This window comes from Eptatretus burgeri, chromosome 10 (genome assembly GCF_056783735.1).
Source record: "Eptatretus burgeri isolate ZD-2024b chromosome 10, Ebu_testis_v1, whole genome shotgun sequence".
In the NCBI taxonomy this organism is placed as follows: domain Eukaryota; kingdom Metazoa; phylum Chordata; class Myxini; order Myxiniformes; family Myxinidae; genus Eptatretus; species Eptatretus burgeri.
The window spans coordinates 77,389,458-77,415,991 of NC_140970.1; the positions used below are offsets into that span (position 1 = coordinate 77,389,458).

At 39.9% G+C, this 26,534-nt stretch overlaps 1 protein-coding gene and 1 pseudogene across 3 annotated transcripts in view; one reads left to right on the forward strand and one right to left on the reverse strand.

The window, feature by feature from the left end:
• LOC147018910 (uncharacterized) overlaps positions 1–26,534 on the forward strand; it is a 295,213-nt gene that overhangs the window by 34,619 nt on the left and 234,060 nt on the right. The window contains exon 2 of one of the 3 annotated variants that reach the window (XR_015062581.1): positions 13,122–13,215. The exons of the other annotated variants lie outside the window; for them this stretch is intronic. The gene's annotated coding sequence lies outside the window, so the exon portion shown is untranslated. The remainder of the gene's footprint in view (positions 1–13,121; positions 13,216–26,534) is intronic. 3 annotated transcript variants of the gene reach the window in all.
• LOC147018911 (histone-lysine N-methyltransferase SETMAR-like) lies at positions 1,625–5,284 on the reverse strand (annotated as a pseudogene).

Here is a 26,534-nt window from a genome sequence, read left to right on the forward strand (position 1 = left end):
ATGATCCTGCTACAACCTGCTCTGTATCTATGGTTGATGTCTTACCATAATACTCCGATTGAGCTTACAGGTTTTATTCCTATACAGTTGATGCTGGGTCGGAGGTTGAAGACAACGATGCCAACCTTGTAGCAGAATCTTCTACCAAGCGCAGACAAGATCGACCCTGATATCGTGAAGAGCAGTGAAGACAAGGCCAAGGAAAAATATGCTTACAATGACAATCTGAGACATTCTCTAGAAACTTCTCCCAGAACTTCAGGTCGGTGACAAAGTTAGTCATAACTGGTCATCAATCGACCTGGGAACAGTTGGGTACTATGTATTCTACCACTACATCTAAAACACCTCGCTCGTATGGTATATGCGTTGGTGACAAAGTTCTTAAAAGGAACAGATGCCACCTAAAACCTGATACCACCATACCTTCTTCACCTTCTGCATTACCACGTTCAGAAGACGTTCCTGAAGAGCCCGTTAATGAAACTCAAATTGATATTAGAACCGAAAGTTATGAGAAATATGGCGAGTATAGAACTCACTCTGGAAGAAAAGTCAAGCCAGTTGAAAGACCTGATCTTTAATTAAAGCAAGAAAGAGGTTCTTGGGCCAGAGTAATGGCATCATTTCTAGTTTGATACTTGAGAAATAGCCATTTATTCAACGTTTTGTCCAGGATTTGTTCTGCATATGACTAATTAGGCTGTGGGCTTTTGAAGCCTTTCAGGCATATTTGTTGGGCGAGATGTTGTGGAAGTACAGCTCATACATATGTTAATGAGGGGCTGATGACACGTTGATTTGGTGTATATACAATAAAGTAGTTCCATCATGGTTGCTCACTAAACGGGTGTGTGTGAATCATTCCCGTTGTTCGGCTACTGTTACAAGAGGGGTGGGGGAGGGAAATGGCGTTAAGTTTGGCCTGTTTCATTCCCTGAGTAATGTCCCCGGTCCCCTGCATCTAAACTCTCCAACTTTTGTCTTTTAGTTGAACAATCCATCTTTCAATCCCTCTGGCCCTATCAATCCATCTTTCAACCCTTCTTTAACTCCAGCTACCCATCCATTGCCAGTCCCACGCCCTTTAACTTCCAAAACGTAACTCACGAACTCCTCAGTCTTCACTATCCGGCCTTTTTGCCTTACAAGCACCGTAATTCCCATGGGAAACTTCCCTCACCTGAATCCACTCGTTCATTTTTCCATCTTGAACCTCTCTTGTCATCCTTCTTCCTCCGAACCCCCACTTCACACCATCCCCTTCAAATTATTTCCTGCAAAACTTCCCAATAAAACCTGATCATTGGGTAGATATAGCGAGCTGTGATACCAACAATGAACATATCGAAGAATGGTGTTTACAGTCTTTAACACCATACATGGACTACATGATTTTAAAAGCTCTGATGGACTCGGCTACACCTGGAACAGTGGAACGAACGTATGACGTCAAACCATATCAGAAAGCAAGTACAGTATGTTTTAACTTTTAACCCTCAGTTTCTGAGCTTATGAACTCCGTACAAGCAATCGTGTTTTTCTTTGCCCTCGTGGCTGGTTTTAAAGCAATTGCCAATTGGTTAGTTATCTGAATGAGGTGTGTTTTCGAAACCCTGTGCAGTCAATGATCTGCAATAATGATACCGGCATGAAAGCGAAACCGGTACAGCATTCCGTGATAGTCATACTGGTACGGCGATAGCGATGGGTTCTGACCTGTGCCGATTACCAACACTGATCTTGCTTTAAAACCAAATCATTTTTAATACAAGTTGAAGTTGGAAGTAAAATAACTGTTTGGGGGGGGGAGCCCTGTGTGGGAAGTCTTTGAAAATTAGTCAATGATTTGTATGTCATATATGAATGAATACATAATGGACCATTGGACCATTGTGTATTTTTGGAACCTGCATAAAAAAATATGTTTATTTATATATATATATATATATATATATATATATATATATATATATATATTTTATATATATATATATATATATATATATATATATATATATTTTTTAAATATCGATTTTCCAGTATGACCCCTCTCGTATAACGATATCGGAAAATAAAATCGATACTGACAGAACCTAGAACAGAGTCCTACCAGCCCCCAAAGCATCCACCTTGGTTTCAATAAGGGAATACGATTCATGGACCAAGCTGTGAAGTTTTCTTGTTCTCAAAGTTTTGGTCCGAGAACTCTTGAGAATCGTCACCGAGCCCCAGACAGCTTTCCAACTGCAGTTTGTTTGTATTCATATTCCCAGAAATGGTTTTTAATGTCTCTGTGAGGTTTTTTTTATCATTCCCGAAGCTCCATTAATCACTGGTACAATTTTGGCATTTTTCAGCTTCCAGGATCTTTTCACTTCATTTTTGAGGTCTTGGTATTTGGCCATTTTCTTGATTTCTGCTTTTTATTAGGCCAAAATTGTTGGGTTCTGACACCTCAATTAGCAATGACTTATCTTCTTTTTTTCTATCTCAATGCTATATCCAGTCACAGTGCTTTATTTTACATGTTCACACTCGATGGGATCTCAGTTCATATATGACCATCATGTCCTCGTTTTCAATTATCGCCTTTGGTTCATGTTTCCATGAGTTTTCTGGAACTCGGATATTGAGACGTTTGTGGATGTGCCAGTGGATTAATCTACATACCATGTCCTGCCTTTGTGTGTACAGCTGTTCTGACATGAGTGTTTTACATCCCGAGAGGAGGTGACTCATACTTTTTGTTTCTCCATTGCAAAAACTACACTTGTCCGATTCATTCAGTCCTGCCATGTTTTTTTTTAGCCATTAATATAGTATCCTTGGTCTTCAGCATTTATTATGATTTGTGTCCATCCCAGTTGAGCTTCCCCCTTTTAAACTCTTCCAATGAGCCTTCTTTGTCTTGGCCCAATCTATCCAACTCTTTTGTTTTTTTAACATCTCTCTCGTCTCTTTTGTCATTCTCCCAGGTGTGTGTGTGTGTGTGCGTTGTGCGTGTGCGTACTTAGAGTGGGGTTCAAAAATCATAGTCTTCTAAAATCAACGCCAAGCTTTCTCATATAGCTGGCTTTCATGTAGCTGGCATATATAGCTTTCATGTAGCTGGCAGGATGACTTAACGGTATGCACAGTCACCTCTAAGCTGTCCAACCTGGGTTTGAATTCCAAACCAGCCATAAACTGTCATCCCGGTATTTCAGGCAGGGTGATTCATGAATGTGTGTGCCCTCCCTTGGATGGACGTTAAACTTTCCGGCCCATCTGCTGGCATTAGTTGGGGGATGTTAAAGATCCCACGGTGTTCTTCGTGAAAGCACCATTCCCAAATTCCAAATTCCTGCACTGACTTCCTGTGGCAAAGTGGCGACCCAACCAGGATTGCAGCTGAGCGACTGTTTCTGCAGCACCAACGCTCTGCATAGGGCATACTACATACATGATGGTGATGATGAATATTTCATAGTATTGAAGATATGTATTCATATTCTTTCATTCATTATCGTTATTGACTAAAAATTTGTCATGACAGAAATAATGAAGGGTCAATAGATTTGAGGGAGCGATAAAAATTAATCTCAGCAGTCTCATTATACTCTTGTGTTCATTACATGTTTACTCAAGCATACTATAATCCTTAAACGAATTGAATGAATGCCAGATATACTTGAGTTCGTTCTCAAGGCAAAAGAGTGTCACACTGATTATTGAATACTGTCTATGTCAAGACAAATTTGATTTTTTTTTTCCTTTTATGAATAAGTATTACAATATCCTTTAGAGTTCATGAAAATCCCAAGAAAGTCATTTTGTTTGATAATATACCAATTTCTTTTGTTGTCACATTTAATTTAATAGATTTGCTACTGAACTCAGACTTTTGTATCCTACGACACATGAGGGGCGATCAGTTTGCCTGTGGCCCAACAAGGAAAACACTATACATTTGTTTTATTTCTCAACATAATTACATAATCTCCTTTCCTGGCAATGAACTTCATCCATCGATCCTCTAGCTTGACTATGCCCATTCTGCATAATTGCTTATTCCCCTCCAGGAGGCCTGGTGTTGGCTTAATGGTTAGGGTGGCGGGCTTTGGATCCTATGGTCCTGAGTTCAAATCCCGCTCAGCTGTTGAATCAATACCAGGTGGGGTTAACTCGGCCTGTCATCCTTCTGAGGTTGGCAAAATGAGTGCCAGCATGCTGGCATATTGTGTCGGAGTGGCGACCCGTCCAGGATGTTCCCACAAGCTGAGGAGACTGCTTTGGCAGCACCAACGCTCTGCACAGAGTATGGTCCCAATATCGTCTCCTCCCCTCCAGGAAGTCCTCTGTTGCTGCCTCCAGAGAATTGTCATTATCATGTTTGTTCCCCTGCAGAGAGCTTTTTTCTGGTGAAGGAACAAACATAAGTTGAACAGGGTGAGATCTGCTGAGTAGGGTTGGTGTGACAGAAGTTCATACTCACAGTTAGCAGCAGTAGCCACCGGAAGTTGGGCTTTGTGTGGAGTGGCATTGTCCTGGAGAAGAAGCACACCTCGGGTCAGTTTTCCCTCACCATTTTGCTCAATTGCATCATACAACTGGTGCAGTTCATCAGAGAAATATTTCTTGTGAACAGTATTTCCCTTTTCTAAGAAGTTTACCATTATCACACGATCACAATCCCAAAACACAGTGTCCATGACCTTTCCAGTTGGTGAGGTCCTCTTGAGCTTTTGAGGGGGATGGGACCCTGTGTGTTTCCACTGCATGCTCTATTGATTGGTCTCAGGATCAAAGTGGTGAACCCATGTCTCATCCTGTGTCACAATCCGCTGCAGGAAGTCTGCTACATAGTCATGAAAATGGTTCCACAGTTCACTGGAAATGTCCAGATGAGCTATTTTCTTTTCCACTGTCAGCATTTGGGGAACCGACCTTGCTGACACATTTTCCATTCTCAATCTGTCTGTGAGGATTTATTGAACCGAAACAAAATGGACACCAAATGTCTCAGGTATATGTGCCTGATGGTTCCTCATCCATCTTTCATCACGACTTCATGCACCTTGTCCACTATTTCTGGTGTTGCCACCTCAACAGGACGGCCTGATCTGTGCTCATATTTGGTGCTTGTTCTGCCACTCTTGAACTCAGCTTCCCAGTTCTTCACCATGGAATATGAAGGAGCATCAACCCCTAATCTTGCCACCATATCCATATGTATTTGCTTGGGAGGCAAGCCTTTCTTGTGCAGGTACTTTGTCACAGCTCAGAGCTCCGATTTCTCCATTTTGACTGAATTTAGAGGGCTTCTATACTTTTGAGTCCATGCTCTGGAAAATATGGAAGCAGAAATATGGAATTAGCAAGAGATATAATAGCAAGGAGCCTGGTGTTGGCTTAACTGTTCAGGGGGACCTAAGGGTCCCTAGCTTGGGACCTAAGGGTCCTGAGTTTGAGCTGCTGTCAGTCGTTGAATTAACACCAGATAGGGTTGACTGATGACTCAGCCTGTCATCTTTCTGAGGTTGGTGAAATGAGTACTAGTGTACTAGTGCCCTGGGGTAATAACCATTTGGGGTAACCTGCATCAGAGTGGTGACCCGTCTGGACTGTACTCCTAGGCAATCAAACTGCCTCAGCAGCCCAATGTACCTTTACAGTGTGAAAGAAATGGTATTATATTATTATTGTAGCAAGGATAGATCTTTATACTTTTATCATTTCCATCATCCTACCATGTCCACAAGTATGTTGGGCCACAAACAAACTGATCACCACTTGTATTAATCACCAACACCTCTTGTTATGGTGACCATGAGATTAATGTTAAGATTATACTCCCTCATGAGATGGCCTGTCAGCTTATATTCTGGGGGAATCCATTTCGTGCTGATGATGGCCAGGGATCCAGAAACCTTTGCCAAAACACTGTTCCAGTAGCACCAATGCTCTGTTAGGAGTAATGGTACCTTATGAGTTCACTTTCACAACAAGGAATCTCAACACAGGAGGAGGCCATTGGACCCATCAAGCCCACACACAATGAATGCCAGCCTATGCTTATTTGTTCATGCTCTATCTTTTAAATCCTGAGCAGAAAGTGAATAAGTCTTCCGTATGAGTTGGACAGTCAGGTTCAAACCGCCAACCTCCAGACTCAGAGCAGACATTCTAACCATTACATCACCGAGGCTTACTACATAAATTTTAAAGATGATAGTGGCTGGAGTGAACGATTAAATTCTTCTAACAGGTAATATAGTATGCCATTGGTACTCCACCTTAGTTAGTTGGAATTTCAAAACACCATGTATTCATGGAAAACTTTTGATTGACGTAAAACATTTGTTCAACTTCTTAAAACACGCATTCTTTCATCTGAAAAGGAAAAACAACCCCTGAAATTATTCACCTATTACTTCTGGGAAGCACTTACAGATATTTCCCTCCTACGCATGTCCCATCAAATTATCAAATAACACTTAACAAGGTTTTGTGGAAAGGGGCCAAAGTCTGAGTACAATGTTTTTGGCTTGGAGTTGTCCACCTTGCACTTCTTCAACTTTCTCAGCGTTACATTTGCCACCTCCACCTTGGTATTCATTTAAAGGATACACAACTGTTCATCTGTGCCATTTTTGCAGCCCCTCTATCCAATGAACCAATGAAAAAGTGGCCATCCATGTATTTCCTCTGCACTCATTGGCTGAGCGTGTAAAAGCAGGGCTCATTTGCATCTCCCTCATTAGCAGACTTAACAGAGGAGAGAAAAATACTAATTGCTGTGGTGCTTGTGACAGGCATGACAACAGGGTCAAACGAACCATCTGCACAGGTTGTGGAGTATTGTCTGTTCCTCAAACATGATCTCCTTATGCGCTCAATCGATCTCATTCAGTCACCGCTGGCCCCAAGGTGCTCACACATCTCCCCAATTGTTCTATCAAAATATTCCCAGCTTGTTCCATCTCATCATAAAGTGGGTACTGTTGTCGACTGCAGATTTATTTCTTGCAACCTGCATTCATGAAAGACCTAGTTATCGTGTGGAAGGCAGAAGCTACAAAGCTAGAATTGGTTTGCTCACGCACACCTGAGCACACCCAATGTCCCACATGAGGTGAGGAAAACGGCATTGGATCTCATCATCTACATATTGCAATCACCTGACCCCTCCCCCCCCCTGTTCCTTTCCAATGTGGAAGATACTTCACACCTGGTGTATGAAGCCCACACTGTTCCAAAGGAAGACAATTCGGTGGTAGAAACGTTAGATCTGAGCCTTGCCTTGTTGGGTCTAAGAACAGCAAACACTAATCCTTTCCATGCTTATGGGAGTCTGGCTGCTCTAATTTAACGTGACCTAATTTAAAGCTTTTCAAGTTCAGTACATCTATTAATTGAATAAAATTATCCATCAAGATCAATGTGACCCTTGTTGATGATAAACACCCCTGTTAAGATTGTATTTGTAGGTAATTAGATAATTGATGGCCAAAAGTGGAAAATAAAGAGCCAAGCAGCAAGCTGAGATCATCAAAGCACATGCAGACGATGAAAAAAAAAAAGTCAAATTTCAAAAACTGAGAATTACTTGCTCTGACTTAAGATCATTTCAATCAATTTTTCACTGAAATGAAAAAATGGATCATCATCACAGTACATGCAGACACAATGAAACAAAAAGTCAAATTTCAAAAACGTAAATTACTAGCTCTGACTTCAGATCATTGAATCAATTTTTCACTTAAATTATCCTGAAATGAAAAAATGGATCATTAAGCAAGAAGTACAACTTCAGCAATTTTTGCTGTAATTTTGATGGAGTCAGCCGTGTCGGGTCCAGGACTGGCTGTAGAAGACAAGTGATGTTACATAATTGCATGTTTCGATCAATCACTGGCAAGACGTGTCGGCCTCTGCAGAATTACTTATGCTGTATGCTAATGATCTATTATTTTTCATATATTTTGGTGTGGAAGTGAAAAATTCAACAAATGTCGGTTCTTGTAATTATCAGTTTTTGAATCCTGTTTCATTTTAAAGGAGATGTGTGCTATAAACTTGAGAGAATGTAACAAAAGTTTTTTGGATGAAAAATGTTCTTTTCTTTTTCTCGCCAGTGGCAATTAAGGCACCAATGATGTTGCGTACAGCGGTATATGGTGGAAAGGTTGTTTATATCCCATTGGTAGTGGGGGAAATTGTACTTTTTATTCAGAGATGATGTTGAATGTAATCCATGGAGTAATATTCTCCATAAAGATAGCTCCTGATTCCCTTGTAAACGATATGTTGTGGTCTGTCTCACCCTCCAGATGGCATCTGCCCTTGTTCCTCCTGCCCTCTTCTACCTCTGTCTGTCCATGGCACCCAAGGTCGAAAAACGTTCCCTGAGAAACCCTCACCTGCTCATCCTTCCCCAGTCCAGACTGGTTGCCGACCTGAATTCATTCGTCCCCTTATTCTCCCGATTGTGAATTTGTCTCCCCTTTGTCTGTTCTCTCATTCTCCTCACTTTAGCCTTTCAAATGTGCTGCCCATCATAACCTCATGTGCTTACCCCTGCACAATCCACAATCTCTTCGACACACACTGATTATTTCCCATTCTGTTCCTAACAGTCTATTGTTCCTCTTTTTTTTTTTTGGTATTCCTCCTTTCTGCATTTTGTATATCCACCCACACAAATTATATGTATATATATATATATATATATATATATATATATATATATATATATATATATATATATATATATATATATATATATAAACATGTGGAATGTGATGAGCACTCCCCCGATCTCCATTGGACATAGTCCTGCACCAAAATCTCACCTCTAATCCAGAGGCCTTGGCCCAGCGACTCTGTCAAACAGACAAAGATTCCATGGTCAACATCAGTTAACCATCAAACAGAGCCACTAATCTGGATTTCAAGCTTGTTGCCACTTTCGCCAAAAAAGAAGGTAAAAAAATAACAAAGCATTTAAACAGCTTTGGACATGCAACTTGACCCCATGGCAAAAGTACACAGTCCAGCAAGACTGTCCCAAAGGTGGAAGCACATGGCTAAACAAACACGCATCATCTTTTCCCCAAAGGACCAGAATGCATGGTCATACAATTGGACCTCTCCATAGGAGTGAGTCCCCATGACTTCAACAGCATGCCATCCTGAATTTGAGCTTGTTGGCCCTCATCAGGATGAAATACCAATGAAACCGACATTCATCATTTAAACGTCAGACTCACCCCCTAATTGTTATGGTGAGCATCGCCACAGATTATGTCTCACATGGTTAAACTGCATAATCTGCAAAGAACAACCATCCGTCTGCCACCCAGATGATTGTTCCTGCCAATGCACACCATTCAACCAGAAGGCATGTGGTGCGATTGGTGGGTAAATCAAAACATGTGAGTGTGATGAGCACTCTGCCGATCTCCATTGGACATCATCCTACAGACATAGTGTGGCAGACGGACGGTTGTTCTTTGCGGATTATGCGGTTTTACCATGCGAGACATTATCCGCGGCGATACTCACCATAACAGTCAGGCGGTGCATCTGATGTGTAAAATAACGTATGTGGACATCATTGGTTAGATATTTATTGGTATGATGTCCTGGTGAGGGCAAACAAGCCAGAAATACTTTGGTGTCAGACTATGTCCCATGGAGATTGCTCGTCACACTCAACATGTTTCGATTTACTCACTGATCGCATCACGTGCTTTCTGGTTGAATGGTTTGTATTAGTGGGAATCATCGTCTCGGTGGCAGATGGACGGTTGTTCTTTGTGGATTGTATGGTTTTACTCTGTGAGCCATAATAGTCAGGAGGTGTGTCTGATATGTAATAGCCTTCAATTGTTTGTGAACTACCTGCACTTTGTCATTTAGCCTCTCATGAGTTGAGGGCTCCAGGTCCTTGCATAAATAGTATATATTGTACATTGTACATATTGATTACATTTCAATGCTGTGTTTGTCTTATTGTCACAACTTTGAACCTCAAAGCCATGGATACATTTTAAAGTCGGCAGTCACTGGATAAAGTAGGAACTCTTTTCCACTATTCTTGCCCTAACTGCTCATTAAATCACGATACATCTCTCATCGTGGATGTTTCAATCCTGGATGCAAAAGTTCATGAAAACACAGGTGGGACAACCGGCTTCATGTCCCCATCAGTACTGTACAATTTGATATTACCGACCGATGCAACATGATGGCAGTTTATAACTAGAGGGGGAGCACTTGGTAGAGTGCAAAACCTCCGCCGCGAATACTGCAAGGTCACTCAAGTGAACCTGATATCCTATTCATTCAATTTGACGTCAACAGTGCTCACAGAGTTATAGTTTGCAACTTTCCCTTTTACTTTTACATTCTCAATTCATTCGTCATAACAAGATTCCTTGAGACAGAAATTGATTTTACTTGGGTATATCCACCTGAAGTTCCAAAATCAGCTGCAATTATAATTTTGGCATGTTTTTTTGTTGGAAATCACTTATAACATGTAGAAATGCAAAAAAAAAAAAACAATCGAAATTTTGTTGAAAAAAAAAGTTGCAAAAATTTTTTTTTTCTCTAACAATTTTTTTTGGGGTGGGGGGGGGGGGGTTGGAAATCACTTAAAACATGTAGAAATGCAAAAAAAAAAAATTAAAATATTTTTTCAAAATGGCCGCCATAGCGGCCATATTGGATTTTAGACCAAGTCCAAAATCTAATGGCATGATCCTTGGACCATACCTCATCCCCCCACCAAGTTTTGTCAAAATCCGGCGAGGAGTTTTTCCGTAATACTGTTCACAAACAAACAAACAGAAAGGGGTGAAAACAGTAACTTCCGATCTTCGATGGCGGAGGTTAATAACGTCTGACCTTATACGATATTGAATCCAGAGTTGACAGCATAATGGTGAGATACCAATTGAGCTCTCATGCCTCTCCAAATCTTCAACTGCAGCTGTTAAATGGGTCAGGCAGGATAGCCTATAGATAGATACACACACACGCATTCGAGCTGTTTTTAGCATGGTTTCAAATCCCAAACAAGCTATAAACTGTCATCCATTAAACTGGACGTTGAACTGGGCATTCTGTCTGCCAGCATTAGTTGGTGGACGTTAAAGATCCCACGGTATCCTTCGCACAGAGTCGGCAAGTTATCGCCGGCACCTTGAACAAATTCCATTTTCTGGTCTACCTTACAGAGGACACTGCATCAGCTGTACAGCTGCTCCCCAGTAAATAAATGATGCTACTCGCAGCATTGTGTTTGCATAGATAACTAGAACGGCACTCGGTAGAGCGCATACCTCCACCAGGGTGAACAGTACATTTTGTATCCCACTGATGGGCCAGAATGTGCATGGATCTGAACCAAAATCGAATCATCTCGTTCTTATCACCTATCCAACTCGTCCACCTAGTTTTGTCGCCACTCATCCACACCTTTTTGAGGTATGCAATATATTATTTGTGGCCTTATCTTTGAATGGTGAAGAATCACTTTAAAATTCTAGTAGCCAGATCTTCACCAAAATCTAATCAATTCATCCTTGTCACACACCCAACCTGTCCACCAAATTTCATCCAAATCCATTCATAACCTTTGTAGATATTCTGTTCACAAACAAACAGACAGAGGTGAAAACATAACCTCCATCCACCTTCGGTGGGCGGACGTAATAAGAAGCTGTTCATTGTAGATTATAAGAACCATCACTCTGTGGATGTAACTCTGTCTCCCACAGTAAATCGTGGTGAATAAGATCTTTCAGAGCTTCCACAACGTGTGCGATTAGATGTCGCTTACTCCTCCCAGCTTGCAATGAAGTACATATGAGCAAGAAAATTGTGCTGCAGCAGATTGCATATTGATTCCAGTTATTTCCAAAGCCAAGAAGAGTTATTGATTAGTTCTCTCATCTCTCAAATCCCAGGAACAAATGGATGGATATTGAAGACAGTGGACAAGTCATCAGATCATACATAAGCAATCTGCAGCATGCAAATGGGTGTAATGTAAATTGCAGCTGTGGTGATCACAACTTTAGGTCTGGGGGGTGGAAGTCGGTGAGGGGGTAGGTGGGTAATTGGCTGTGCGGTTACAAACAAAGCAAAACCATCACAGACGAACTAGAATTTCTTTGACTTTCACAAGCACTGCCTTTCCCCAAAGGAAAATGTTCTTCTGCAAATATTTCGGCCACAAAATGCGAGCATCTACTCGTGTTCACTTTGCTTTCAATCGAAGTGTTATTGGTGTTACGAGTTAAGTATGACATAAAATGGTGGTGAGAAACTGATTTGTGGGAGCACCTGTACATCATTACACCATCTTGGTGTGGGAGTGATGAGATAAAACGCATCTATGAAGGTCATGGTATGTCATCTGTTGCTTTTATTACCCCACGCACATGAAGCGAAATGCAGAGTTAAGCAATTAGTTTACTTCTGTCTGTCTGTCTATAAATGTCAGTTTATGATCGAGGAACAACATAATTTAAAGTGAACGTTATATTTTTGAACACGAATCAGACATGAATCAGAAAACAAACCTGTAGTTTAGCAGTACTTTGGCTCTGAATTCATTCCAATTGCACATAGACGAGCGAGATAGTTTTTACTTGGTCTGCCTGTCTAGCAGTCAACCAAAATTGAAAATCATTACAAAGAGGAAACTAACTGTTTTTAATGACGTCACAAAGGACACAAACAACAGACACGAATATCTAATGTAACATGTTAAATAAGGTGGCGTAAAATACGCTGCATCAACGGCGGTAAACTTCGGAATTTTGAATTATATACTTGAACCTGAGAACACAAAATCGCCTTTTTGGCACTTTCAAACCCTTCCATTTAGCAGTATTCTGACAAAATATTACGGCATTTTATGTCATCTCGACCAATCAAATTTGCCGCTCGTATACCCTGTCCAAGTCTATTGTTTCTCAAGACAGTGCAGGGTTAGGTGTTCTATGAATTCTATTTCCTAATATGATGATGGTGTTTTCTTTGTTTCATGTAGTATATAGAAACTGGTGTTTGTTTGTTTTTTCAAGAAATACCTGAAGTGATGAATATCATTCCCCCAGCAGCATGGTCTAAGTAACTTCAGAAAGGACATGACAGTGGAGACCTGTGTGGTTTGAGCATCCCTCAAGGAACTTTCTCAACTGATTGCTGAGAGAGGTATGCTAACCACCGTGGGAAAGGAGGTGAGGTGACGTTTCAGGCATGTTGTATTTTGTGCCCTTCTTCAAAGCAAGAGAGAGACTCTATCTTGTGGGTTTGTACAAATTAATCCTTGGGACATAGTGATTGGGCTTTAAAAGGTCGAAGTTTACATTGCACAATATCCTATTTACATCATTTACTGCTTTTTATCATTTTTGTATGCAAAATCTCGGCTCATGGAAAAGCGGGAGGACAGAGGTTAGAAGGCAATGCACTGATAGTTGGACAGTGCAACATCACGTGGACTCATCAAAGAGGGAGAAAAAGACAGAAAGATAGAATGAACGAACAAACAAGCAAGCAGCTTCAGTGGTGTAGTAGTTTGTGTGCCTGCTCTGAGTCTGGGAGGTTAACGGTTCAAACCCTGGCCGAGTTATGTCAAAGACTATAAAAATTGCTGCTTACTTGCTTGATGCTCAGCATTTAAAAAAGATAGAGCACTGACAAACAACCATAAGGTGGGAATAATAATGCAGGCTTTGATGAGCTTCATGGCCTCCTCCTGTGTTGAAGTGTAAGGGAACTCTTTATTATGATAACCTGCAAGTAGATGGGGAGAGGGAGGAGGATGAATGAGAATAGAAATAGCACAGGAAGGGATGAAAGAGGAGGATGAGAGGTAGTTGCATAACTATCAACTTGATGACCTGAAGGGAAGAGTGTGGTTGAAGTGATGAGGAATGATGCGAGAAGAGAGTGGAAGTGAGTCAGGAGCCTGGATTTTTGGAGTTTCACAAGTATGGGATTTCTGCAAGAATTGAGGGAGGGATGATTTTATGAAAGAATAGCTTGAGGAGAGAGAGGTGATCGAAAGTAGAGGCCACCAACCTGTCTTTCTCATTGACGTGACTTTATTAAAGTAGATCCTAAATCTTCTATCCCTAGAATGCACTTTAAACATTGATACATTGTCATATACTTTCTAAATGATAGAACTTATCCATATAGTGAACCCCACATTGCTGTTATTAACCACTTCAACATTGGCACAACCAAACTCATGTAAACATATACTCAAAGTCAAAAAGGTCATTATATACTGTGTAAGCATAGAGACCATAAAATATTATAACAAATGGAAAAATTATTCATGAATCTTTAATCATGATTCGCTAATATAGCAGATGGTCCTATGAAAGTCTCTGCATGAGATAAACAATTAAATGGAAGAGTGGACTTTTGTTCAATCATCATATAATAGGCCAACAATGTCAGTGCTCATCTGTGTTGCACATTATGAACCTTGCTTGTCCACAAAATAGATAAATCTTTCCTCTAATTCATGAGAAAACCAATGTCCAAATCATATATATATATATATATATATATATATATATATATATATTGAAATGTCACCGTTGTACTTGGACGATTGTGCTGTATAAAAATGTGCACATTAATTTGGGGGTAATTTTGGCTCAGGCATCAAACGCCCAGACTACAGTTCCTCTGCCATTTATTTTCAGCTAAAACTTGCTCTTCACGTGTCTGTTAATCCAAAAATTTTGCCAGCGGGCATTTTGGATAAACCAGCAGGTGCATTGGTTATATTTGCATCTAATTTGTCTGTTCTTGTGGCTGCATAGGTTTAGTCAAATCACCTGATGTGAAGAGCTCTTAGTTTTTTGAGTCTATGATGGCTATTTTTTTTTTATTTGGGGGGAGGGCACAAAATCGAAGCTCATGGAAGAGAAAGTTAACTGAGTATAAAGTCAATGTACTAACAATACTAACAATGGGGCCAGAGGTGGACACAATAAGCAAGGGATAGAACAAACAATAAAAGAGGTGAGAGATGAGGGATGGAAACGGTGAACTGCAAGTATGAGGGGAAGCTATGGACAATGGGAAGCTATGGACAATCCAAATGAATACCATACAGGCTGTGAGTGGTTTTGAACTTCCTTGAAATGATGGAGGATGCCCTGCCTGCAGCTGCCATTGGAGGCCAACCTTGCTCAATTGTCAGCCATTCAAAGTCGGCGAGTTGGTCATAGTCACGTGAAACGAATTTCAAATTTCTGCTCAAATCAACTAGTCAGCTATCAGGCCTGACAAGCCTGTTTGTGAAAGATCTGGCCATAATATTTGCGTTAAACCCTATAAGAAGGCCATTAAAGGAGCAGTAGTAGTAGAAATATAGGAACACAATGGCCTACTCCTCTTCAAAAGGATTGTTCATGTCCACTAGCACCTGCAAGCAAATTGGGTGGCTGGTTTAATGCCCCCTCCGACGGACAGCACTCCCATTTGATGCAACTCCCTGCCTACAATTTACCACGGTGACAGTTTGTAGTTGGGCCAGGAATCAAAGCTCGACGATAGACAGATCAAAGTCGACTGTGTTCCCTTTGAGCTATCCAGCCCAATAACAATATCTTGCCAGTAATTTTCCAAACACAAAGAAGAAAATAGCACTTTGTTTTTTCAAATTACTTGTCAAACTGATTTATTCCAAAAATAAATTTCCCAAATTTGAATCCTCTTTGTATAAAGTCACCTTTTGCTTCGTGTTTCTTTTCGTCGTTCACTATCAAAAACAGCCCGTCGCTTTGCTGACGGGGGGTATTTAGGGTGGGCACACCTGTCAACTCTCACGTTTTTGCCGTGAGACTCACGACTTTCTATTGAAATTTTCACGTTGATGATTGAACTTTATATTGGAAAAATATTTCCAACAATACTGTATTGCAACTGGTTTAACTGGTGTTATGTATGACCTTGAATACTGACAAATCTGATTGCTTTGTGTAGTTCTGCACTTCCTACATGAGAGACAGAGTACGATTGGTCAATTATCGATGACCATCCTGATCCAATGAAATGTCTTGTTACCGAGGGTTCATTTTTCGCATGAAATCACCACGAAATACTGGGAAATACTATCAATATGGTGAAATAATACATCTTAATTACAAGGATGATGAGTGTTCTAATTCCTGTATAGCATTTGATCTGTTGATGAAAATAAAATAAATTTCTTGTTTGTTCATGTTGTTGGTTAATTTTTTTTAGTCCATACAGTAGACTAAACAGTAACAACATGACATTAAAACCTATCTTCTGACAAAAAGATATGGATGAATTTGGCCAGATGGGGGGCAACCCCCCTGAAATCCCCTTTGACCAGATTTTTCTAATGTCATGAACAAACTTTTGGAGGTCATGGGTGATGAAGGTTGGCGCGAAGTTTCATCGGAATTGTGTGTATCGTTTGAGAAGAAAGCAAACACCTCTTTGGGGAAGTAACCCACTCCCCCCCTGGAAACTCCCTCTGTAGACCCCTTCATACCCCATTTTTTTTTTAATACCATCATGGATGATGAAGGCTGTGGTGAAATTCCATTGAAATCGTGTGTGCGGTTTCTGAAAAGAAGTTGCAATTATTTGTGGACGGGCTGATGGACAGACGGCGCGCCATCCCATGAGCTCCCCGGAACTACCTAACAGGTGAGCTAAAAAACATCCCTGGGAATATTATTACAAATGAACTACAGTTGGAAGCTGTCCGGGGCTCAGTTACAGTACTGAAGAGAGCACTCGGCAAAAAACTTTGAGAACAGAAAACTTCACAGCTTGGTCCATGAAGCGTGACCTCTTACTGAAATGAAGGTGGATGCTTTGAGCCTGCCCTGGGAGGACTCCATTCTACATTCTGAAACCCACATCTGTAGATACAATCAACGACATACACACACACCTGAGCGGTATCTATTTCACCTCCCGACACCCACGCACCACACGTGGAGATCACACACACACGCCATTATTTCAATCAAATCTGTGCGCCAATTTCAAACCAACATCATTCCTGACTTCACTCCTCGCTCACCAAACCTCACCACTTTGAACACAAATGCCTCCCGCACACAGGAAAAATATTCCCACACCTCCTCAGTCCTCATACCTCTGCATCACGACAATTCACCACTCTACACAGAGGAGTACTGCACAACTCAGACTGTCGTTGGAACCATGTGATGCGGGGCCGAGCAGCAGATGTGAATAACTCGACCGCATCTCACCGGGGATGTCCCAAGTGAGCACGCGGAATTGACACGACCCTCTTCCAGTCGTCAGACCATGGCAAGACAGGGCAGCGAGGAGGGGATGCGGGAAGGGCGATCCGGGAGCTTAGTATGGGGCCCGGGTGTACATTTTGGCTCAAGAGGGGGGCCCGTGGGTGGCAAGAGAAAGTCCTTTACTATTTGGCATCCAGACTGCACTCGGAGTACCTTCAGGGCCAGGGTGCCGGCTTGAGGAGCATACCCTATGTTGAGTCAGGAGCTCCGAACCATGTCAAACCGGTTGGGTGACTGAGACAGTTTCTGGTCCCGAAGTCTGGCAGGGTATGGCTATGGCTGCTGTGGCCCAATAGAGGAGCGGGATTCGGGTCATGACCCCACCCTTCACCCAGGGATTATAAAAGGGGGAGCGCGGAGCCGTTCGTTCTTCTTCTCCGCTCCTCTCGGCGTTTGTTGGCTTCTATTCCTTGCCTGCCCTCCGTTTCTCCCCTTCGCTGGCACTTCGCTCGCTGCCCCGCTCTTGGTGTGCAATTATCAGGATGTGTTTCTTCTTGGGGGCCTGGTGCGGAACGACTGCCGAGACTCCCGGCCGGGTGTTAATGTCAACATGGTATCTGCATCTATGACATTGTACGTCATAGTGATATAACAATGACACATTATCCTTAAACTTTGATTTTAGATTATTATAGTAATAGTTATACATTAACGACTTTGACAAGTCAGGAATTGATGTTCCTATATAAATAGGTTTATCCATTTCAATATTCTGTTTTTCCAAATGAATACCACAAAAGTTCTCTGAAAACACCTCCGCTCATTCAAAACTTGGTCTATTAATTAACTTTGAAGCATGTTTCCAAGATGTAGCAAGTCTTATGTTTTGTCGATTCCTAACATTTTCCAGTCTTTGCAAATACAGTATTATTCATTTATTTATAAAAGTCCTTCTCAAAATCTGTTTTTGCTTCTGTTCTCCTTTTTGTATTGAAATCAATATACTTCTTCAACCAATGACTTTGTTTGAATTTCAAAATCTGATGAATTTTCCTCACTCTCAACCCAGCAGATAAATATTGTCTCAAGTTCCTTTGATGCAAAATATAACTTTCTTTATCATTTAATACAGTAAGTAGTTTTTCTGGAGATTTCCTTTTATATTGAATGACTGTTGGTAATCACTCAACCATTCTTTTCTTGGACTTTCTTTATCAGTGGTATAAGGTAGGTCTTTATGTTTGTGATGAAGTTCTTCTGGATATTTTAAATCAACCTCAAAATAATATCCATCTTCAGCTTCATCCAATTCTTTTTGAGAGGAGACAACAGTGTCTTGTAAAACTTTTTCATATTGTTTTTCTTTAACCCATTTAAGTTTTCCAGAAGGTAAAGACTGAGACAAAGCCCACCCATACAAATTGTTAGCATCATAATACATCAGGTAAGAGTTATCCTCATTCTTATTATAATCAGGAAGATATTTGTTATTTGCTTTCGCATATCTGTTGGAACATACTTGAGATATTCCTCCTCTTTTAGCCTTCTCTATCATAAAAAGCATATCTATATCACTGATTAATTCCAAATTTTGTTTTGTCATTTTTAACATAGCACTCCAAGCCAAACCTGGGGCTGTGTAATAGTGAACGGGGTCTAATCCATTATAATTTTTATTATGACAGACTGCTCGAAAAATTTCAAACACATCAGTCAATAACAATACATCAGTTTTCAGATACAAATCATGATATTCTCCAAGATTCTTTATATTAAACTTCTCCCAAACCTTTTAGCTTGTGTATAATCTCTTTTGGAAATATGAGTTTTATTCAACTTGCCATATAAACTTTCCCTTGAAGGAAGTTGTGTTTCTTTAAACTTCTCAAATGAATCTATGTAGTCATACGGATATATTCCCTTTTGTGTTGAGAGACCAATCTATTTTTGATTTGAGAAATGTGATTTAAGATTCGGTAAGTTTTTAATATATGATGCTGAGTTTGATAATGGACTTGCCATAAACTTGTATGTGTCAAGAAATCTGATATGGGTTATGGGGGATGTATGAATTGCTTTTGTGAATGAGATGTATTTTTGATCTGTGTTAGGAATGGCAGAAATATCTCCAGATGTCTTTGAAAGTTCATTTATAAATAGATGTGTGTCATAGTGAGCGTTGTTGTGAAGAAAGACAGGAATAAAGTTTGGGGCTTGTAATAAAGATTACAACGGGAATGAGCTGGACCTCTATAATAACCAGTAAGATGACAGTGATCCCAAACCTTGACCTCTCCCTCAATTTTTTCCTCACAAATATGACAGATACTGTTCTTTCTAAATTCCTTTTTCTCTCCCTTTGTTAATGACATTGGTTTATAGGTTTTAACCATTATTTCTCTTCGTCTTATACAGTCTTTCCAATCGTCTTACAAACTCCTCTGAGGCATCTTCTCCTCCATAAAGTTCTAACTTCTTGTATTCATCACCAACAGATGATTTAATATAATAACAGAAACCACAAGGAGTATGTATTTGATATTTATTTGTGTATGATTTATTTGGATTTGGAGAAACTATCTATCTTTTCAAGGATACATTCAAAATAAGCATACATCACAAACGGATGTTTTACACATTTGTTAAAATCTTTGAATGATATGTTTGAACTTGCTTTTGGAAATTGATTATGGTTGATTTATGATTATTGCAATATTTTGAATGTTGATTTAATCGTTCTTTTGTGTGAAAGGAGTTGAGACTTCTCTTGCAAGGACACGTTTTACATTTTCTATTTTATAGTTGTGATTTGGTTAATCCTGATAAATTTTTGATGAAAGCATAATGTGATTTTTTCCTTTGAAGTAAAGAAGAGAAGGTCAATGTGTGTTTCATCATTTTTATAGTTGTTTGAAATTTTTAATATCTGAACTTTGTTTGTATCCGTTAATCCATATACATTAACAGATAGATTATTCATTTTCTCAAATTTAGGAATATCTTTCTCCCACCTTTCATCCCCCTCACTCATCTTTCTCAAAGTTGCCCCCACCCTCTCATCCACCAAGCTGCCTCCCTCCACTGCCCTCTCACCTCCATCTCTTCACTCCACCTCCTCAAATCCTCAACTGCCTTCTTCCCCCTCTCTTGTCCCCCCTCTCCCCCAGCACCACAGAGCCTTTTCTCCTCATTTTCCCCCTCCCCAAGCTATTATGCAATCGCCCACACTCTTTCAACAACCCTCCTTACCTCCCCCCTTCCTCCCTTGTCCTACCCTCCCCCTCCCCCACCCCCTGCACCCAAAGACTCCTCCCCTACCTCTTCATTAAAAGTGTGGACCACAAATATCCGGGGCCTTCGCTCAAACCTTTCAGATCTTTCCATACAGGTTGCCACTAACAAACCAGACATAATCTGCCTAACAGAAACTTTCCTCTCCCAAGAAGTGTCTGACTCCCAAGTATCTCTCCCCGGTTAGTCCCTCCTCCGGTATGACAGACCTGAGCCTCGTCCTGGTGGAGGTGTTGCTCTCTTCATCAAAGACTCTATTCCTCACTCTCCATGCACTGCTCTCACTCCCACACACCCCCAGGAATACCTCTGGCTACGGCTTCCCCTCCACTCCCACCTCATGTTTATATGTGTACTGTACCATCCACCGAACAGTGATGACTCCATCTACACCTCACTATCCGAAAACATGGACCATCTTCTATCTTCTCATCCAAACTCTCTCTTCCTCTTATGTGGTGACTTCAATTGTCATCATGCCAGTTGGCTCGGTGTGGGTACCTCTCTCACCTGTCATGGCACCTCAGCAAAAGCTTTATGCGACTCATTGGGACTGACTCAATTGGTCAACTTCCTGACCCGGATCTCAACCAATGGTACTCCATCTCTTCTGGATCTGATTTTGACAAATTTCCCTGACAATATCTGCTGCTCTTCCTTTGCTCCATTCGGTTCTTCTGACCACGTCCTTGTCAAAGTCGACATCTCTCTGGCTGTAATCAGAGAACCACCTCACCGCCGTCGAGTCTGGCATTTCACTCAAGCTGACTGACAGGGTCTCCAAGCAGCCATCAAACTTACAGACTGTTCTCCTATCACTACTTTCTCAAACAACAACTCATCCTGGGAATTCTTTCAAAGAAACTTTCTCTCCCTCATGCACAGATTTATCCCCTTTCGTCTTCAGTTGTCCCACCCTTCCTCCAGCCCTTGGTTTACTGAAGCTTGTGGTGAGGCAGTTGTCCTGAAACAACTTGCCTTTGCCTCATGGAAAGCGAACCCAACTGAGGGCAATCTCAGTTCCTTCCACAAAGCTCGGAACAAGTGTGTATCTACCCTTAGGAGAGCCAGAAAACAACATCTTTCTAAGCTCAAGTCTGAACTTTCAAACCTCTCTCCCTCCTCAAAATCCTGGTGGCGTTTAATCAAATCTGTTTCTGGTGTTTGTTCTCCCTCCATCCCCTCCCTTACCTCAAATGGCCGCACTGCTGATACCGCACGTGAAAAAGCTGAATGCCTAAACTCGGTGTTTGCAGCTAAATCTTGTGTCCGAAACCCATCACTTTCTCTACCCACCTTACCCAGTCACACCCAACTGTCCCTGGACTCTGTGTCCTTTTCTCCTAACAAGGTGGAGAGCTTGCTTTCAAACCTCGACTCAGATTCTGCAACCGGTCCAGACGGCATCAGCCCACGTGTCCTCATAGCCTGCTCTTCTGCTCTTGCTCACCCTCTCTCTGTTCTATTCACCCTCTCATTTGCTCAAGGCCATCTGCCATCTGCTTGGAAATCAGCAAACATCACTGTCCTGCACAAAAAAGGTGCAAAACAGATCCCTGCAACTACAGACCAATCAGCCTTCTCCCAATCATCAGCAAGGTTATGGAATCCATCATCGCTTCAGACATGAAATCCTTCCTCTTCTCCAATGGCTTGATTTCCGATCATCAATTTGGTTTCAGACCAGGTCACTCCGCCCTGGATATGCTGCTTCTGCTCTCCCATCAATGGATGGAGGTCCTCAATGCCAGACAGGAAATCCGAGCCGTATCCCTGGACACATCACGTGCTTTTGACACAGTCTGGCACCCTGCCCAACTCACCAAACTCTCTTCCCATCGTATCCAAGGCCATCTCCACTCATGGCTCGCAGACTTCCTCTCCTGTTGCAGTCAACGTGTGGCCCTAAATGGAGTTCTTTCATCCCCTCTTCCTGTCCAGGCTGGAGTTCCTCAAGGTAGCGTTCTGGGCCCTGTTCTTTTTCTGGTTTTCATCAATGATCTCTCCGACTCTCTGGAAAATCCTCTATATCTCTTTGCTGATGACTCCACGCTCTGCCGTACCATCTGTCATCCCTCAGACCGGCAAGCAGCAGCTTCTTCGCTCACTCCAGATCTGGATAAAATCAAAACTGTACAATAATCATACAATAATAAGACATACAATAATCATTCGTCATATAGTGATTTTCTTCTGTTTTAAACAACAAAAAATGAATTGGGTTGAGATCTCACCTGTCATCTTGTGAAAACGATTGATCCGTAAGGTTGGAGTACTCCTCTGCACAATCCATTCTCTGAATGGAACACGCTGGGCACACAATTCCGTTTAAATAAGCAACTTGATGACGTAATGGGAGATTACACAACAACGGTTTTTCCAGGGTGTGTTCCCACACAGGAAATGACCGGAATTTTTTTGGCTTGGTTCGGGTGAGGAAGCTTAGCTGACTTCAAAATTGACTCGTTTTCACACGTAAATAAAACATCTTGCTTTGAATTATTTTGATAAAACCTACATTTAAAAGCTGTTTTTAACTAAACTTTGTTCTATTAGTGTTCTGATGATTCAAAATATAACCATGAGAGACAAGGGCACAGAATACTTCCTCATTTTCTCGGCATGACTGTGTTCTAAAAACACTTCCCCATTTTACAAAACTCACCTTAACAGACCTTTCTTTCGTGCTTGAAGAGATAACGTGAATATAATAGAAAAATTAAGTTATTCCCTGAAGTAGAACATGAACAAATATTCATTGGTTCGCTCTAAGAGTGGAATGAAAATATGAAAGTAAAGAAGTGCTTCAATCAGTAAGTCTCAATTTTACATTTGCTTGTATGGGAGGGGGAGGAAATGAGTCTAAATTTTACATTTGGTTGTATGGGAGGGGGAGAAAATCAGTCTCCTATTTTGGGCTTTTGGGGCTTGAGTCAGTCTCAATTTTACATTTGCTTGGATAGGAGGGAGAGAAAATCAGTCTCAATTTTACATTTGCTTGTATGGGAGAGGGAGAAAATCAGTCTCAATTTTACATTTGCTTGTATGGGAGGGGGAGGAAATCATTCTCAATTTTACATTTGCTTGTATGGGAGGGGGAGGAAATCATTCTCAATTTTACATTTGCTTGCATGGGAGGGGGAGGAAATCAGTCTCCTGAAATCAGTCTCCTGAAAGGAAATCAGAAAGTTTCCAATGTCATTGAGAGATATTCCTAAATTTGAGAAAATGAATAATCTATCTGTTAATGTATATGGATTTACAGATAGAAACAAAGTTCAGATATTAAAAATTTCAAACAACTATACAAATTATGAAACACACATTGACCTTCTCTACTTTACTTCAAAGGAAAAAATCACATTATTCTTTCATCAAAAATTTATCAAGATTAACCAAATCACAACTATACAAGAGAAAATATAAAATGTATCCATGTGAGAGACGTCTCAACTCCTTTCATACAAAAGAATGATTAAATCAACATTAGAAATATTGTAGTGATCATAAATCAACCGCAATCAATTTACCAAAAGCAGGTTCAAACATATCATTCAAAGATTTTAACAAATCCATAAAACATCCGTTTGTGATATATGCTGATTTTGAAAGTATCCTTGAAAGGATAGATACTGTTTCTCCAAATCAAATTAATCATACACAAATAAATATCAAAAACATACTCCTTGTGGTTTCTGTTATTATATCAAATCATCTGTTGGTGATTAATACAAGTTTGAACTTTATAGAGGAGAAGATGCCTCAGAGGAATTTGTAAGACGATTGGAAAAAGACTGTATAAGACGAAGAGAAATAATGGTTAAAACCTATAAACCAATGTCATTAAAAAAGGGAGAGAAAAAGGAATTTAGAAAGAACAGTATATATCATATTTGTGAGGAGAAAATTGAGGGAGAGGTCAAGGTTAGAGATCACTGTCATCTTACTGGTAAATATATAGGTCCAGCTCATTAGCGTTGAAATCTTAATTGCAAGCCTCCAAACTTTATTCCTGTATTTCTTCACAACAACGCTCACTATGACGCACATCTATTTACAAATGAACTTTCAAAGACATCTGGAGATATTTCTGCCATTCCTAACACAGATCAAAAATACATCTCATTCACAAAAGCAATTCATACATCCCCCATAACCCATATCGGATTTCTTGACACATACATGTTTATGGCAAGTCCATTATCTAACTTAGCATCAAATATTAAAAACTTACCGAATCTTAAATCACATTTCTCAAATCAAGAAGAGATTGGTCTCTTATCACAAAAGGGAACATATCCTTATAACTACATGGATTCATTTGAGAAATTTAAAGAAACACAACTTCCTTCAAGGGAAAGTTTCTATGGCAAGTTGAATAAAACTCATATTTCCGATAGAGATTATACACAAGCTAAAAATGTTTGGGAGAAGTTTAATATAAAGAATCTTGGAGAATATCATGATTTGTATCTTAAAACTGATGTATTGTTATTGGCTGATGTGTTTGAAACTTTTAGAACAGTCTGTCACAATAAAAATTATTATGGATTAGTCCCCACTCACTATTACACAGCCTCGGGTTTGGCTTGGAGTGCTATGTTAAAAATGACAAAACAAAATTTGGAATTAATCAGTGATATAGATATGCTTTTAATGATAGAGAAGGCTAAAAGAGGAGGAATATCTCAAGTATGTTCCAACAGATATGCAAAAGCAAATAACAAATATCTTCCTGATTATTATAAGAATGAGGACAACTCTGACCTGATGTATTATGATGCTAACAATTTGTGTGGGTGGGCTTTGTCTCAGTCTTTACCTTATGGAAAACTTAAATGGGTTAAAGAAAAACATTATGAAAAAGTTTTACAAGACACTGTTGTCTCCTCTCAAAAAGAATTGGATGAAGCTGAAGATGGATATTATTTTGAGGTTGATTTAAAATATCCAGAAGAACTTCATCACAAACATAAAGACTTACCTTATACCCCTGATAAAGAAAGTCCAAGAAAAGAATGGTTAAGTGATTATCAACAGTCATTCAATATAAAAGGTAAATCTCCAGAAAAACTACTTGCTACATTAAATGATAAAGAAAGTTATATTTTGCATCAAAGGAACTTGAGACAATATTTATCTGCTGAGTTGAGAGTATGGAAAATTCATAGGATTTTGAAATTTAAACAAAGTCATTGGTTAAAGAAGTATATTGATTTTAATACAAAAAGGAGAACAGAAGCAAAAGCAGATTTTGAGAATGACTTTTATAAATTAATGAATAATGATGTGTTTGGAAAGACTATGGAAAATGTTAGGAATCGACAAACATAAGACTTGCTACATCTTGGAAACAGGCTTCAAAGTTAATTAATAGACCAAGTTTTGAATGAGCGGAGGTGTTTTCAGAGAACTTTTTTGGTATTCATTTGGAAAAAGAGAGTATTGAAATGGATAAACCTATTTATATAGGAACATCAATTCTTGACTTGTCAAAGTCGTTAATGTATGACAATTACAATAATAATTTAAAATCAAAGTATAAGGATAATGTGTCTGTTATATATGGATGCAGATAGTTTTATATAAGAAATTAAGACAAGTGATGTATATGAGGATATGATTGATAATATATATATATATATATATATATATGATACAAGTAATTATAAGTCAGGTGATGTGTTGTTTTCATCAAATAATAAAAAGGTTATTGGTAAGTTTAAAGATGAATTGGGTGGGAAGGTCATGAGTGAATTTATAGCATTGAGATCAAAGTCTAATGCTTTTACGTATATTGATAATAATAACATTGAAAGGTGTGATAAGAAGCTAAAGGGAATAATGAAAAATATAATCAAGGAATCAATAAACTTTAAACATTAATACAACTGTTTAACCTTAAAGAAGGAAGAGTATCAAAAAATGAATACAAAAATAATTTATAAACATCAATTATAT